Raw genomic sequence first — 16,297 nt, 5'->3', positions numbered from 1 at the left:
TGAAGTACAGTTTAAAGAGAATAAAAGGGTTGATGAAAAAAAGAAACAAATAAAAAACATCTGTATGTCTGTTGAGTTCCAGGTTTGCCTTCCAATATTCTAGACATAATGTGACCTTAATTACCTCCATATGTTCCTGTAAAAGCCTATTTACAGATTTAAAAATAGTTTAACCCATTAATATTTGTATAAAAAACCCCAACCTTTACCCTCACATTATGTCTTTCCACTTCACACCATCAACAGCAAAAGTAAAACATGTTTATTTATTGAAATAAATTTCAGCTCATACCTGGATGTGATTTTGCTGAAGTTCGGCATTTTGTAAATCACTTCCCTCACCTACCTAAATACTTCTCTGAATTTTTCACTCTGTGGGTAAAAGTTTTATGAAAACATGCAACTTGCCCTGGCATGAAGGCCTTCTGCTTGTTCATTCTGGTGGTAACTTTTTAATACAAAACAAGGTTTGACTTGTGGGCAAACTATTAAATCTTTCTATTAGAATAAGTCATTTCCCCCCAAAGCACACAAACCTCTATGTAGACCAAAGTTATTGCATTTCCATTCATGTCACCTAAATAAAACTCCACTTCATGCTTAGATTGAAGCATTTTGTTTTTTATGATTAGAAATCATACAAACAAAATTAAGTAATGTAACAATTTTTGACTTTGTGGCTAAAATTAGCAGTGGGGTATTTTTTTTACACAATATATATATTAAAAAATAGCATAAATGCTTATTGAAAGATAAAAAAAAGCAAAAACAAACACAAAGAAAATATTAGCTCCACACAAACGTCTGATAAAGAATTTCTCAAAGATTCATGACATTTGTTGCTTCCAATTATTTACAAATAACCTGAAATTCATTTTTCTTTTTATTATTTTTCTCTGATTAAAATAAACAAATGGTTGGTAGAAGAGGAACAGAAAAACAGATCAAAGTATTCTTAAACATGCAGTAAATGCAGCGCTAAGCTGACTGAGAGACTCCAACATTATCACATCTTCTGCAAAGCCATGCAGAATCCACAGAACTCCACAAAGAGACATGGGAGGTACATCTTACGAAATTTGAGCTGATAATTTAAACAAATTAGAAAATTAGAGTATATCTTTTTGTGGAAAATTACAGCTGAAGGGCCTGGTGTGACAACTGGTTGCAGTGGAGCACTGATGGCTATTTGTCTTGCAAGTGTATTACTGTCTTTATTGCAGCATTTCTCTGGAGACTGAGCCTGTAGTAAAATTCAGTCATGATTATGTTTTCTTTTACTGAGCTGTGTTGTACAAAAGCCAAGGGGGAGCTTTTAGCCCAGTGTTTTACAAGGTTTGCACTTTCCATTATGTTACAGAAAACACACAATTCTTCCCAGGTGTAGGCACTAATGTGCAAGGTCAGCCTTGAGAAGTCGCAGAGTTTTGTACAATTGTTTTGTACATAATGCGCTTCAGTTGCTCCTCTGTAAAATTTCAAATGAACTTTAATGAAGGGTATTGACCCAAAACTGTCTGACTGTGAATCAATTAGATAGATTGATTCCTGAAGGCTTGGTCATTAATGCACAGAGAGTCTGGAGTCAATAACAGAAAACAGGAGAGGGTTTGTATTAACATAGCGCTCATAAAACAAACATAAACTTATGCTTGTGAAAGCTGCGTGAAAATACTTCATCACAACAGAGCCAGAAATCTAAATGAAATAAACACTTAAAAACTGTGTAAATTTACGCCTGTGCACAAACAGGTTTCTATGAAAAAAAAGTTGTTGAGCCTCCTAAATCTTTTTCGACCAGAAGGGGCTCTTAAAGGGAGGTCATTATGTTAAATTGACTTGTTTGAGCTTCATGTCCTGCTGTAGTGTTACTCCCTCATCAAAAACAACTTCTTTTTCCACAACGGGAAAAAAGCAATAATGTTTTCCAACAACTCATCAGATTGTGTTTTGAAGCAAGAATTAACCCCTAGTGTGCCAAGAGAAAAGTCTGTATTGTCCATTGCTGATGCTTGTGCATATCGCTTGTTCAACAGATTTAATGACGTACCACAAACGTGCAAATAAGTACATAAGTAAATAAGCACAATAAGTACATGGTGTGTGACATAATTACCTCATACATTTTGGTAAATAAAGGTTGTTGTGTTTCTGCTTTATTTCACACTTGTGTTCTAGAAAACACAACATCCTCTTCAACTCTTAGCCCAAAACTCAACAAAAGTAAATGACTTTGACAGAATCTATGTCACTGTATTAGTGTGAAGAAGAAAACTATTAAGTTGTAGCTAATTTTTGGAGACAATCCAGAATGAATGAGCATTTGGTGTATTTAGTGCCGAATAACATTTATCTGAGTGCCAACTGATGCGTTACTGCAGGTGGAGACATTTTGTTGAAAAGTCCATTAAAATGTCAGTTTTCATAACTTTTTAACAAGAGTCTGCTTGGCAATTGCTCCAAGCCAGCAGGAATAATGTTACCACAGCAACAGTTTAGAGCGGTGAACCTGGTATCAGTCCTTCTCATGTTTACTCTGAGCAGCAGGATGTGGCGCCCTTACTCTAAATACGACTCTCTGACAAACACAGGAGATCGAATTAAATCCTTCTCCTCACCCCAGGTTTAATTTAGTGTTATTACGATGATGAGGTCTCTTGAGGCCTTTGAGGTTTCAAAGCTTTATTGATCCACTACCAATAAAAAAAAAAGTCACATGGAGCATTTAAACCCTTCCTAGCCTTGGTGCTTGCTTATGAGTCTGAGTTTAAACATGTGCACACTTATAAATGCACTCACAAACCGATACAAGCATCTTTTTCTAAATGGTTATGTTATGCCACATGTTATCACATTTTCATGTGATAACATGCCAGACAGTTTTGAGCAAAGGTTTGAGTTCGAGACTCCTTTAAAATTCCTGCTTCCAAGAAGCCAGGATTTCTGCTAATGGTATCTTAATCAATATTTTTTCCATTTTCAGTGTATTCTTACTAGAAAAAGAGAAGTAAGGACTATATATAATAGAGACGCAGCATATAGAAGAATGGTCTCTAAGAAATAAAAACAAAATCCAGCAAAGACCAGAGACAATAATTGAGCAATGTCTTACCCTCCATTGATCATTGCAGGTTTTCAGTTAATAGAGCGTTGAAATCACCTTATTGGCACATATTGGTTGTGCAGTATTTTATGCCCCATGGCCTGTTTCATATTTCGTGGTTTTCAGAGATTCTAGATTCTACTTTGGAAGTGCTAATAAATAGTTTATTTGTGGTTGCTTGTAACAAATTTCCTAGATTCCAGATCTGAAGTTGGCTCTTTGCATGCTCTCCTGTAACTAACCCCTTGGTTCAGTGTTGAGAAGATTTTATGTCTGAGTAACTCAAATGGCCAAACTGGGAGTCAATACAAAAAAATCTTCTGAAAATGGCATAAGATGGGCTAAAAAATACTGGTTTAAAAAGGATTAAGCTTTTTCTGAGTTTCTGAAAATAATTTTTACATGTGGTCACTTCGAAGCAAAAGGAAGCCAAGTTCCTTGAAAGCTAAACGTAAAGAAGTGATGATGATGTAAGACTTTTACACAATACAGTACAATAACTAAGTTGCTGTGCTTACATGTGATCAGAGTCGATGATATTACTTATTTAATATTATGGTTCATTTTGATTCACAACTAATCCAAACTAATTGTAACTAACAGTGGTTAAAATTTGAATTAAACCCTAAATAATTCCTCACTGTGAATGCAGCTCCTGTCTTTTTTTTCTTAATGCAAAGAAATGCACCAAATAACATCCATATGCATAAACACTCACACAGTGTTCTGCAACAATTATCTTAAAGAAATCTCGTTTGGTGTTATTGAGCTAAACAACATCACAAAAAACATTACCACTAACTATTTATGCTAATTTGAAAAGCCTCCCACTTTTCCGTACTTTCAATGTGAATTTAAAGCAACTATAAAGATGTAAATGAAAGCATAATATGTGTGAGAGCCAGAAGAAGAATCTTAATTGTGTGACTAATTACAGATTCAAAGACACAATAACTCCTGATGTTGAAAAGCAAAGTATTAATCTTACATTCGTTGATGTGGTTCTGCAAATTAGGCAGCACTCTATGGAAAGTTTTGTGTGCCATCATGTCTTATTTTGCTTGTAGAAATTCTAATGTACTGTATAATCAATAATGGCCTGAGGGAACAACCACAGATTATGAAACAAACCAAGTAGAGATCACACCCTTGGCTTCTGCTCATTGATATTCAGAGAACACAGACGTCTTAAAACACTAAAGACATTTTCTCATTAAAAGTTTTTTCAGTTATTTATAGCTCTTCTTTTGTAAGAGGGGACTTGTGTGTGGTCCTTTCTAAATTGATTTTCCTCACCGGTACCTTCTGGGGAGGAACTCAGTCTTCTTAATATTTACCTTCTTCAGCACAAGCTTCACAGTTTCGCTTCCCGGGATTATTCCAGAGATATCAACAGGGTGATGCTGCGGGCTGCAGGCATGTGTTGCAACAATGAGCAAACTATCGATCACATGTGACAGATTTTACTGGAGAAGAGCTACACAGTGGGTGTGGGATGGATTTATGGCTTCATTAGTTTGTGTTAAGACAGCCTACAGATGGCATCAGCCACAAAAACAATGCAGCTGATCCTTTAAGGCCTATTTGATGTGGAGTGGAGCCTCTGAGGATTGCATCTGTTTTTCCAGGACATCCCTCAGGAAACACAGAAGTGAATAAAGGTCAACATAGTAATCCATAATCAACAACTTGTCAACAACTTGTTACACAGCAATAAACTAGGAACTGTTTGTTCTAATATTGAAGACCTTAGCCTGTGTCATTGCACCGCATTTATCGATAACTCATATTTTTGCACATATTAAAGGTAAACGAAGGAATTAAGTTGAGCTGGACGTTTCACCTTACTATCTCATTCATGAAACAAAAGTGATATGCAAGTGCAAATGCACCTGTCAAGTCCTCCAAGTGCAATACTCACTATTTTTCTACTGGATTGCAGTCTAAATATAATCAAGGCACAAAAGTTGACAGTGAAGATAAAAAATATTTTCTCACACCATGCTCCAGGAGTAAACCAATCAAGAGTTCAAGAAACATCAGTCTGAACAGTTTGTCAGTGTTAGACCAAAAGCTTAAATGTCCATTTTTATGATGTTTTTTGTGAAAATTAACTCTGTTAATCACCTCTGACATTTGTCTGTTGTTGAGTTGAAAACAGCAAGGAGCTTCAACCAAACATGATGACTTTGATGTTTTCTCGTTGAACCTCGTTGTCGTCAACGAGGTACTACTACATTTGATGTTAAGGCTCACTCACTAGTACAGCCAAATGTTTTTGACCGCAGTTTGAGTATTTGTGTGAAAAGGCGTGGATGTTCCTGGATCCTCAAGGCAGTCGGTGGATGACCTTTTGACTCATTGTGGTTGTTTACCTGTCCTCAGGTCTCTCTGTCCTCACACAGAGCGCAGCAGGACAGTCTTGTCTTATTTTCCAGCATACAGTTGAACACCAAGAAAAACAAACTCAGTCAGTGCAAAGTAAGCTAAGCTAGAAGTATCCATCACTATGCTAATTAATTCAGTTATAGTCATGCCTTTGCTTCTTCTTGAAAGGCCCCTGGAGACTAATTATGTCTATTAGATTAAAGAGACATTTATATCTCTTAGTATAATGGTCTGTGGAAGGAAAGCATTACCAACTCATAGTGAACTACATCCTCTAAGAACATACCCACACAAATGTAAAAGTGGGAACTAGGATCCTCTGGAGTTACATTTATATCACAGTTGCACACAGTTTTTGATGAGATAATTGTGACAAAGGTTACAATGCTATAAAAATTTCAAAAGTTAAATTTTCCTCAGCATTTTTTATTCTACCTACCAACCTGCAGTGATATCTGGAGGACAGAGAAGCCATTCCCAGACTTGGCTTGATTCATCATTCATTCATTCAGAGCAGACCGGGAAATTCATACTTTGATACTTATATTGGACATATGTATTGTTGATTCAGCTGTTGCCATCTCTTAATTTGTTTCTTTGATATTAATTGAAATGATCCTAAAACATTATGCAGCCAAGCAACCATTAATTACCCTTATGTTCCTATCAGTGTATAAATCACAACCTAAACCTTTGGGAGGGATGTAATTCCACAAAGAGAACTTTTTTAACTTTGTTCTTGTCAAAAATAAAATAAAATAAAAGTATTCCTACCCTCATTAATATAAGTCTATTTTCACAAGAAGAAGCACCAATTGCAAATGTACAATTTATTCTATTCTATTCTATTCTATTCTATTCTATTCTATTCAAAAACTATTTTAACATTGGATATCAAACATTGAGTTTGCACAAGGTTTTATCTTCACATCAAGTATAACATATTTTTATGTGTACAATCAAAGCCAACTTGTCAATATTATTCTTCCTGTTGCTATCTCCATGGAGGATATAATAACCTCAGCTGTGAGGAATAAAGTTACATTTAGTCTTTTAGCTGGCTCATTTAAATTTATTGTACGCATATATTGCCCCAACTCAGCAATAAAAAGTCACTACAGTTTGCAAAGCCAGGAGACTGAAGCCAGTGATTTCCATGGTCCATGACTTTAAGCTTACAAATTACTCACAAGTGACACTGAGGGCAATGGGAAGAGCATTGAGCTTTGATGAATGCAATGCAAAATGTAATCTTTAATAATAAGTTTGGATAGTTTAACTTGGACCACAGTCAACTGGGAATTTAAAAAAGGCATTTTCTATTGGAATCCATTGAAATTTTCATTTTTGATCCCCCCAGAGGTACATTTTATATGTTATGAATAGGAATCATGTATTTTCCTAAAAATACAGTTAAAATGCATAGAAGGGTGGATCTATTTAATCACTGAATCATGCAGACATTTCAGTTATTTTTCTTTAAATTTTTTTGAAAATAATGGATAGTGTTCTTTCCACATCACAGTAATTTTATTATCAATCAAAGCACAAAATTGAAAAAAAAATTGGAATATCTGAGAAAGGCATCAGAAGAACAATGTTTTATTTATCCTGATTTCACAGTTATTCAATAAAGTGAAGCTAACATTGAGATAAAAAGTCTTCTTGTACTAATAAGAGCTTTAAATTAGGCTATAAGATTTAGGTTGTCTGTTAGAGGACTTTGGAAAAACAATTAACTTGGCTTCAGTTAAGTCAAAAATAAAATAAATAAATTTCTTAGCACAGGATAAGAAAACTTTTAAAGGTTCTTATTAGAAAAAGAAAAAAAGAAAAAAATAGTGAAACGGTGCAAAAAGTATAATGTTGTTTAAGGATTTTTGCAACAACAAAAACCCCTGCAGTAAAGAACTTAGTGCTTTCATAGTTTCTGGTGTTTTTCTGTGTATTTAGGTATCTTTGATCTCTTGGTGTGTTAACTTTTCAGCCCATAACTCTAGGGTTAAAGCTGTTCCACATTCTGGATCACGGTTTTATGAGCTGTTTTCCATATGGAAGCAGATAAAAGACTTTTCTAAATGTGTTTGTTTGATGCCCAGAAATGTATACCTTTCCTTTTTGTTCTTTTTCTCTGTTGTAGTATACGGCTTCTCAACCCGAGGCTGTCCGGGCTTGTTGATGTGCCGCCGTCAAACCTCAGAAAATCAGCAGCAGCAGCAGCAGCAGCAGCAGCAGCAGCAGCAGCGTTGTTTTCAAAAATGAACTAAAAGGTCCTGGAGAAAGCGCTCCTGTGTGAAACTTTTATCCAGTGTACATTCATAATAGACACATCTATTCAGGCAACATTTTATACCAGGTTTTAAACTCATAATCATACAATTATGTATAAAAAATTTTTTTTTATGATATTTTGAAAAGGGCACTAGCACACTCAAGTACTTAAAGCAAAACTTTCTGATTTGGTTCTTCTTTGCTCAATGTGGTGAGGCTGAAGACGTAAACGAAGTGAATTTGTCCAGAGACTGACAAAGAGAAGAAGTTGTTTTCAAATCAAATGTAATACAGAAGGATGTTGTGGGAATTTTCCTTTAACAAAGAGTGAGGGAAAACGGTTTCAAGGCCCAAAGAACCATAGAAAGAATATATTCTTAATTGGTATTTATTCGAAGGCTGTACAGCATTGGAAATCTCTGCTCACTGATCGCAGTCAGGAGAAAGAGCCTCGAGCAGAAAACAGCTCACACTTTTATCGGGAGAGTTTCATAGTTTGATAATCTACTTGGTTACAGAACAGACAGCAGACAGCAAAAAAGAAACAATTCAATGACTTAAATGTAATGCTAAGGCCAGAGAAACTAAACTCCTACAGAAGTCTTTTTCATGAACTCATGCATCACACAAGAATCATAATACTGCTATGCACAGATTCAGCTAATTATCACAGTCACCTTAAAATTTCCCACCACAATATGAAGAGCAAAACTATGTAAGATTATTTGATGCTCCAAACTTTCACAACTTTCACAGGTTTTTGATTTCATGATCTTGAGTAGGATTATTTAGTAACCTGTTTTTGAAGATACAGTATTATTAATCTACATGAAGTCAGCCTTGTCTGTCACGTGTTGTTTAAGATAAATGTGCAGACTTCCAATGTTTTAATACATAGTCCGCACATTTCCTCTGCTTTCTTTTCTTTATGAGGTGTTAAATGTTTTTTTACAGTATCATGTGAAACACTTTACCATATTTCTTGTCATTTTAATATCTACAAATTATTTGTGGTTTTAGAAATGTGATGAATGTGCCTGTCTGTAAAGACGACTTAGCCTAGCGCATGCACCTGAGCAGTTCTTTTTTACTCACATTCTCACATTTCTGCAAGTTTTTTTGTGTGTGTCTAAAAACACCCCAATAAGACTTTCTAATTGTGCAAAGCTTAAGTTCTCAGATAATTTCATCGCATAAGTTGGAGGCTTCTCGTCAAAGAAAAAGAAACCACAATCCCTGTTAAATTCTAGCTTTTCAGCAACATGTATTTTGCACATTTGTTGTGTTTTAGAAATATTCTTAATTTTAATCTGCTTGTTCAAGTTTTTTTCTTTTTTTTTTGAATATATGATGAAGTTGTGGAATATGTGAAATTTCATTTTCTACACCTAAGGTTAAATCTAAAGTGTAACCCTTTCTCAGACAACATTTGAAAAAAAAAATCCACCAAGGTGGATGCAGTGAGGAGACACTGAGGGGCGTGGAAGAGTGGAGTGGGTTAACCGGGGTGTGGTCAGGAAAAGTGAAAGCACCGTTGCAAACTTAGCACTTTGTCTCTTTACTTAGGAACTTTTCAGATCTGTCTAGTGACTTTTTTAAGCAAACAGGGTCAAATCTACTGTTTTTTTTTCTGTTATGGAGACTTTAGCAAAAACACGTGAAAGCACCAAAAAAATTTTTTTGAGGCAAAACTATGAAGCAGAGAAGGGAACGAAAAAGCCAAAAACAAAGGTAGAAAAAGGCAAAAACAGCAGTTTTCCTGTAGTCAGCTAAAGCAGTAGCTGCTTCACAATAACTCTTGCGGTTATGCTGACTAGGCACAAACCAGGTAGACAGATCTCATCAGGTGGTGTCTCTCACTGTCCAAAAGCTATAGCTTTCAATTTTGGTTCATTGTTTCTGTTTTTCTGAAACAAAACACTGAAGAAATACAAAACAGGAAATCAGCTGGTCCAACTGGTGAAGCAGCAGGAGAAGAATCAAAGCATGATGATGCCACAAAAGATTGCCTATTATAATCAAAGGCTACAGTAAACCTTTTAAATGTAATGTGAGAGAAACTCATATCTGCAAGAAGTAAAAAGCAAGGTGAAAGGGTCAAGTACTCACTTTCACAGGAGAGATGGGCGACATGGACCACCTAAAATGTAATCATGATGTTCTGTGGGATTTATTGCAATAATATTAACAGTCATGTCTTTTCTGGCTATAAATCCATCACTACACACAGTTAAGAGAATCATAAACACAAATAATGCTTGAAAAATAAAACATATCCATGATGAAATATGTTACTCCAGTGTGCAGGTACCATTAGGTAGTAATGGACCCAGCACATGCATTTAACATATTCTCAGATATTTTGATAATCCTTCTCATGGAACCAACAGTGAAAAAAAAGAAGAACTCTTTATTATATTATTAGACTTTATTATCTCCTAATTCATCAGCTATTTGAAGCTTCTCACCTGATACACTCTGAGCGAGGGGTGGCATGCAGCACTCAGTGTTGGCCACAAAGCAACCATTCATTGGTGATTTTTATCTGGGATGGACAAAATCATAATTTCCCCGCTAACAATAAAATAAGAGAGTAGAAATAAATCTTTTACCACACTTTGTTTTAGTAGGCTTGACTACTTTCAGCAACACTTTAGCAGCAGTTACAATTTGTTACAAATAGCATGTTCAAGTGCTTGGTGTTACTCGCCTTAATCATATTTCCATATTAGAGTAGAAAATGTAGGAATGTAATGACGAAAGACTCCATCCGTCCATTATCCGAACACGCTTGTGAGGTTACGACGGGGACTGTCTCCAGCGGTCATTGGGGTGGGGTACAACCTGGACAGGTCTCAATTGTCCTTGAGATCAGTTGACCTAACAGTCATATTTTTGGACTGCAGGAGGAAGACAAGATACTACTGAATAAATATTTCAAATGATTCTTTCTGGGAGAAAATCTGCCATACGGGAAAATGCACATCTCTGCAGATGGGCTTCTTGAACATGACAGTGAGTTTGCTCCAATTAAGTAGATACACAGTCAACAGACCCAAATCTAATTGCACAAAGTCTGGATATAATGCTTTGCTTCAGGACTTACTTAAAGGGAGCTCAATTTAAAATCGAAAATGGATTAAGGATGTTTCCAGGCTTTAAAATCACATCAGTTGAAAGGTTGATGCATTTTAGACTACTGCCCTTCACTCTGAATGGAGACCATTGTATTAGCATAAGGAGCTCAGCTCAAAGTCAGTTGTGCGGAGAAGTTAAGCTTATATATCATCGCCTTCCTAAAATAATGGCCAGTCATCTTTTTCCAAAAGTTTATTTTCTTTTGTTTTATCTAAGTCATCATTTGGCAAAAAGGAGGTGGTGACTTTTTTTTTTTTTTTTGCTAAAACCACTTTTGGAAAAAATGACTTAGAGCATCATTTTAAGGAGGTTTACCCTACTGGTAGTGGGTTTAATTTACTGTCTGTTGGATAGTTTTGTGGTTAATAGTCTTCCCTTTGATTGTCTAAGCCAGGACTCCTCAAATCCAAGCATCAAATGCCACGTCTTGTAATTTTTATATGTGTCTCTGCTTCACCACACCTGAGCTAAATAATAACATTATTAGCAGGACTCTGGAGAACTTCACTACATACTGACGAGGTAATTCAGCCATTTGATTTGAGTGTGTTGGGCCAGTGACACATTGGAGGACACCAACCCATAATGTAACATTTTTGTTTTAAATAAAATCTGTCGTTTGGTTGTCCAGACAAATTGTAGAGTTTTCATCTCTTTTTAATTGAAATAAATGAACTCCTAGGTTATACAATTATAGAGACACACATGAGTTATTGAAATGTATTACTGCTTCTCGTCTATTCTCGTTTAATCCTTATTATGGCAACAATGATATTGGAGCTGGCAAACCAGGTCACTCACTTCAACCTATTCCAGCGTTTGCATTATTTATCTTCATTAGTGAAAGAGGAAGTGTTTCGTCCCCTGACTACAAGGTGGTTTCTGTTGTCCAAGCAAAACAGATTTATTTTCAGGGGATTTTGTTACTGCCTGAGCTTTAACCTTTTGCATGACACAAGATAATGTCAGTACAGCAAAAAAAGGAAATTCATGTAAACAAACCATCGGCGCAAACTGTTAATACCACATTGATCGTTTTATTAGCCCGTTAGAAACACAATGCGTAAACAACAAAGAAGCCTACACATGCTTTTCAGTGGCCAGCAGCGAAATACATTCACAAAGTTGAATATATTTAGAAGAAGAAAATTACATCCGAGTCATCTTGTTTAGCACAAAAACACACATAATTCAACAGGGTGTCTTCTGCATTTTACTGCGCTTTGTGAAAGAACTTGATTAATTTCCATTTTCTTGTTATTCGGGATTACCGTACTTTAAGGACTTTGCACATTTGAATAATTAACAATTGTGGTAATTATCATTCCGATTTTATTTCTGCTATGTGATTCCAGTTAGTCAGAGTGCAAATGCAGAAAAGTTACATTCAGTGTTCCCAATGTGTTTCTGCAACTGACTGCCTGGTTCAGCCCAACATTTTTGAGAACACGTTCCACTTGCAAAACAATGTTCACTTCACCAATGCCAGTCATTATTTACAATGAGAATAAAGACACATTAATATTTAATTATAAAACTAACAGCGACTGCAGGTGATCTCGTAGTGAAAAACTACGTTTTTATTTTTAATTGAATCACTTCACACATTAGCCATTATGCCACATAATGACTAAAAGGAGGGCTGTATGTTGGACTGATACAGAACAGAGACATAGATATCAGGAAACACCTGTCTGGGTAGACAGCCATTTCTGTTTTCATTTCAACAAGGAATTATGTAAGCCTTTTGAAGATAAAAAATTACACAAGATTGCACAAGTCTACAGCTTTGCTCACTCAGTGCATAAGAAATAAAACAAAGAAACAAACTGAAGTGGGATGCAGCCCTCATCCAACAACCCTTTTCAAAGATTTTTTGGAATTTAGAGAACTTTGATCAGTGATATGCACAGGCATCACGTGTGCAAAAACATCTGAGACATTTGGTCACATAGGTTTAGACAAACGTGTTTCTGTACGCACCGAAGATCCATGTTTGCTCTTAAAAATGGACTTAAGGAGCACTTTCCTGTTTGTGCATCTTACTTTTCTGTGTTTATAATACATAGTTTCTGAAAACAGGTCATTAAGTGCATTATCTGTAAAATCTTTATGATTTTTATACCACCCTCAGAATCAGAAAAGCAAAACAAAGACTGGAAATGTCCTATCCAGTTCTTCTTATAAACAAGAACAAGGTCATTTTGTAGGAAACAAGTTTACATGACAAATACAAATGGAAAGATAAAGTTATGGCATTTTCTTTTGCAAATGTAGAATTAATGGCATACATACAATACATATTTACTACATTTTAGAATTTGACTAATCCATCTAGTATCCTGCATGTTAAAGATATTAAACCAAAGTGAATCAGCCATGCAACCACTCTCTTATCAGACTTTCTCTCCTTATCAAAAACATCTCAAGACACCAAGGTCATAAGGCAATCAGTAAATCACTTCCATGCATTAGTGTCTGAGAGCAGGCCAACTAGCATTTCTGGATTTGGTCATTATGTAATTGCACTCTTCCCAATGATTCTGGTGCAGAATGAATGTGTGTGAATGCCCCTCGGGAGTGGCCTGCTCTCAACAAAAACAAATAATTTCATCGGGTCACAGACTCACACGTAGTAATTCTTACAGTCAAGGATGTTTTTCGCTGTTCTCCTAAACAAAGATAACCGCTGTTTACGGACACTTTTTTGTGAAATGTTGCATACACTGGCACATTGAAAGATTCATGCTACACAAGCTGAAATGTGAGGAAGTGAGGGGGAGTTTCTGCAAAATTTAAAATCTCATTACATCTTTGCAAGCGCAGATTTCACTGTGGAGTTGCATTGTAACAAGGAACATTACTTTTGCTTTGATATCACTTTTTTTGCTTTTTCTACATATTTAAGGATACATATATTAACTCACTTACGAAGGGAACTTTGATGCTCTGTGAACATCCCTAATTGGTCAGATAAACATTGACTTAAATAATCTGAAACATTTATTTTCAGTTTCAAGTATGAAGTATGCCGAGGTGAATATATCTTCTTCCGTGAAGACAACATAGCATTGTCTGAGATCTAGTAATATTATTAGGCTGTTTCTGAGTCACAGCTGCAGCAGTTCTGCAGCAGTGGTGCACATGTGGGGTATACATGATATGTACAAGCGTTGACACACATACAATGGGATATTTTTACATGTCCAAAACATTTGTGGCAGCCTGCCTTGCTTAACGATCAAATTGTGTATGTACTGTGTAAACTAAGTAGATGTTTAAGCATAATTTTCCCACGGAATTAAGTTTTCCTACGTATTGAAACATAAGGCAGCTGGGTCATAGTGAGACAGAATAATTTATAAACATATATTAAGTACATTTCTGGTAAATCTCTAAGTAAGGCCAAACATTATCTCTGAGCTTTGTGGGTCCGTAAAGAGGATTTCTTGATATTCTCATCCCGTAATACCCTCGGGTGGACCTTGGATCAAATGTTCATACATAATTCATGAGCAAAGCTGTGTTGCAGTACAACAGGAAATGGTCTCGGTAAATATTGCAGTGCATCTTACTACATCTTACTTACTGGTCAAATTAATTGCAATCCTCACACTTTCCGTTCCAGAGTAGGATGCTTTGCTCTTGAGCATCCACTGTAACACGCTGGTCCAGTGTGCTTTAAAGGCATATTCCTTATATTAATTAAGTTTATCAAGTCGCTTTGGTAGGACTGAAGCTATTAAATGTTGCAGCTTCAAGTGTAATGTGATTAGGTTGTATCCTGAAACATAATTAATATTCATTCTTTTAAATGTAAAACATCAAAGCACCGAGTTGCCTGTTTGGATTCATGTTAACTGCTGCAGGTGGATATTTGCCCCGGATAAATGTTGCTAATGCACAGCCACACGCTCAATTAGTTTCAGTATTAATTCAGGTGAAAACCACTTAAACCAAAGCGAATCCATTTATATGTAGTGAAACTGAATAATTGTTTTTTTCTTTCTGTTCAAAACCACATCTACATAATGCAGTGAAATCCATAGTAATCATGACTGTTGATTCATTATGGTGTAAAATGTTTTGATTTCTCTTAACCTCTGATTTTTATTTAATTTTTCTCATCTAACAGGTTTTAGTAAACAGTGTTTACAACTAGCACAAGATAAGTCCAGTTTGGCTCTGTTTCTCTCAGCAAATGGACAGTTACTTGGAAACAGGAAAAAAAAAAGAAAATCCTCATCTTTCACATCACTTTCAGAGATAACAATTTCCGATAGGGTCATTATCACTGAGCTTGTGTGTCTTCTCACAGTTAAAAGGCAAAGGCAAAACCAGGCACGGATGATGGTGCACATTAGCCTAATCTGATTGGTTCATGTGCAGAGGAGGCAGAGGGGTGGGCTAACCGCTAGAGACAGTCAGAGAGGTCAAAGGTCCATGTGACATGTCTTATGTTGATCTCAATTTATCCAGACATGAAGAAATTATATACAGTGTGGAAATGATGCCACTCTAGAAATATAATATCAAATATCAGAGCAACACAGCTGTTAAAATATAGGTACATTTTGCAATATCAACAGTTACCCTTCATTTTTTTCATATTGACGTTTAGAGAGTTGGGACAGAGATCAAGCCACCTCATTATAAGGTACATCGATTCCATCTGAGCCCTCTTGACAAATTGCACTTTGTGTGTAAAAGCTGTGAATAAATAACCCTGTTTAGCAGGAGCACGGGGATTAAACCGAGTAAATTCTGCTGACTCTGAGAGAAAAACAGAGTACACTACCATACACCCAAAAAACCCAAACAAATGAGTAGTTAAACTGTATGAAACAACAATGTAACCACCACATTTCACAGTATCATTTCTGCTTCTTTTCATGTTTTTTTTTTTGATTTGTCAGTTGAAATTCACTTTGAAAGTCCTAACAAGAGGTCAACTGTCAAGTACAACACAAAACACATAGAAACAATGAAAGCATAGGTAATATGAATATACGAACCAATTTCCTCATTTTCAGTCAAAACTACAAAACAATATGAGAAATCTTAGATGAGAAAAGCTTTTGTATAATAGTGCTATCTGTATTATAAAAACTAATTAGACAGTTCAGGATTTTACGTGAGGTACTGTTGAAAGGTAATTGTCTTAGCTGTAAATATCTCACCTGCAGTAGAGAAATTCATAAGTTTTGCGAAATTCAGATTTCCTGATTAATACTGAAGCTAACAGCTAGTTCAGGGCTCTACAACCTGTGGGTTTTTATATCCTCCATGGCTCTCAATAAGTTTTGTCAATAATTGGGCTTTTTTTCCACTGACTTCAGTTCCTCCAATAAAATTTCAACCAGGCCAATCAATGAACAAAAGGAGAAGTTTAACCAA

Source organism: Poecilia mexicana, unplaced genomic scaffold (assembly GCF_051168715.1).
Source record: "Poecilia mexicana isolate PSO_F unplaced genomic scaffold, ASM5116871v1 scaffold_4, whole genome shotgun sequence".
NCBI classification, from domain to species: Eukaryota; Metazoa; Chordata; class Actinopteri; order Cyprinodontiformes; family Poeciliidae; genus Poecilia; species Poecilia mexicana.
This window is presented reverse-complemented; position numbering follows the sequence as displayed.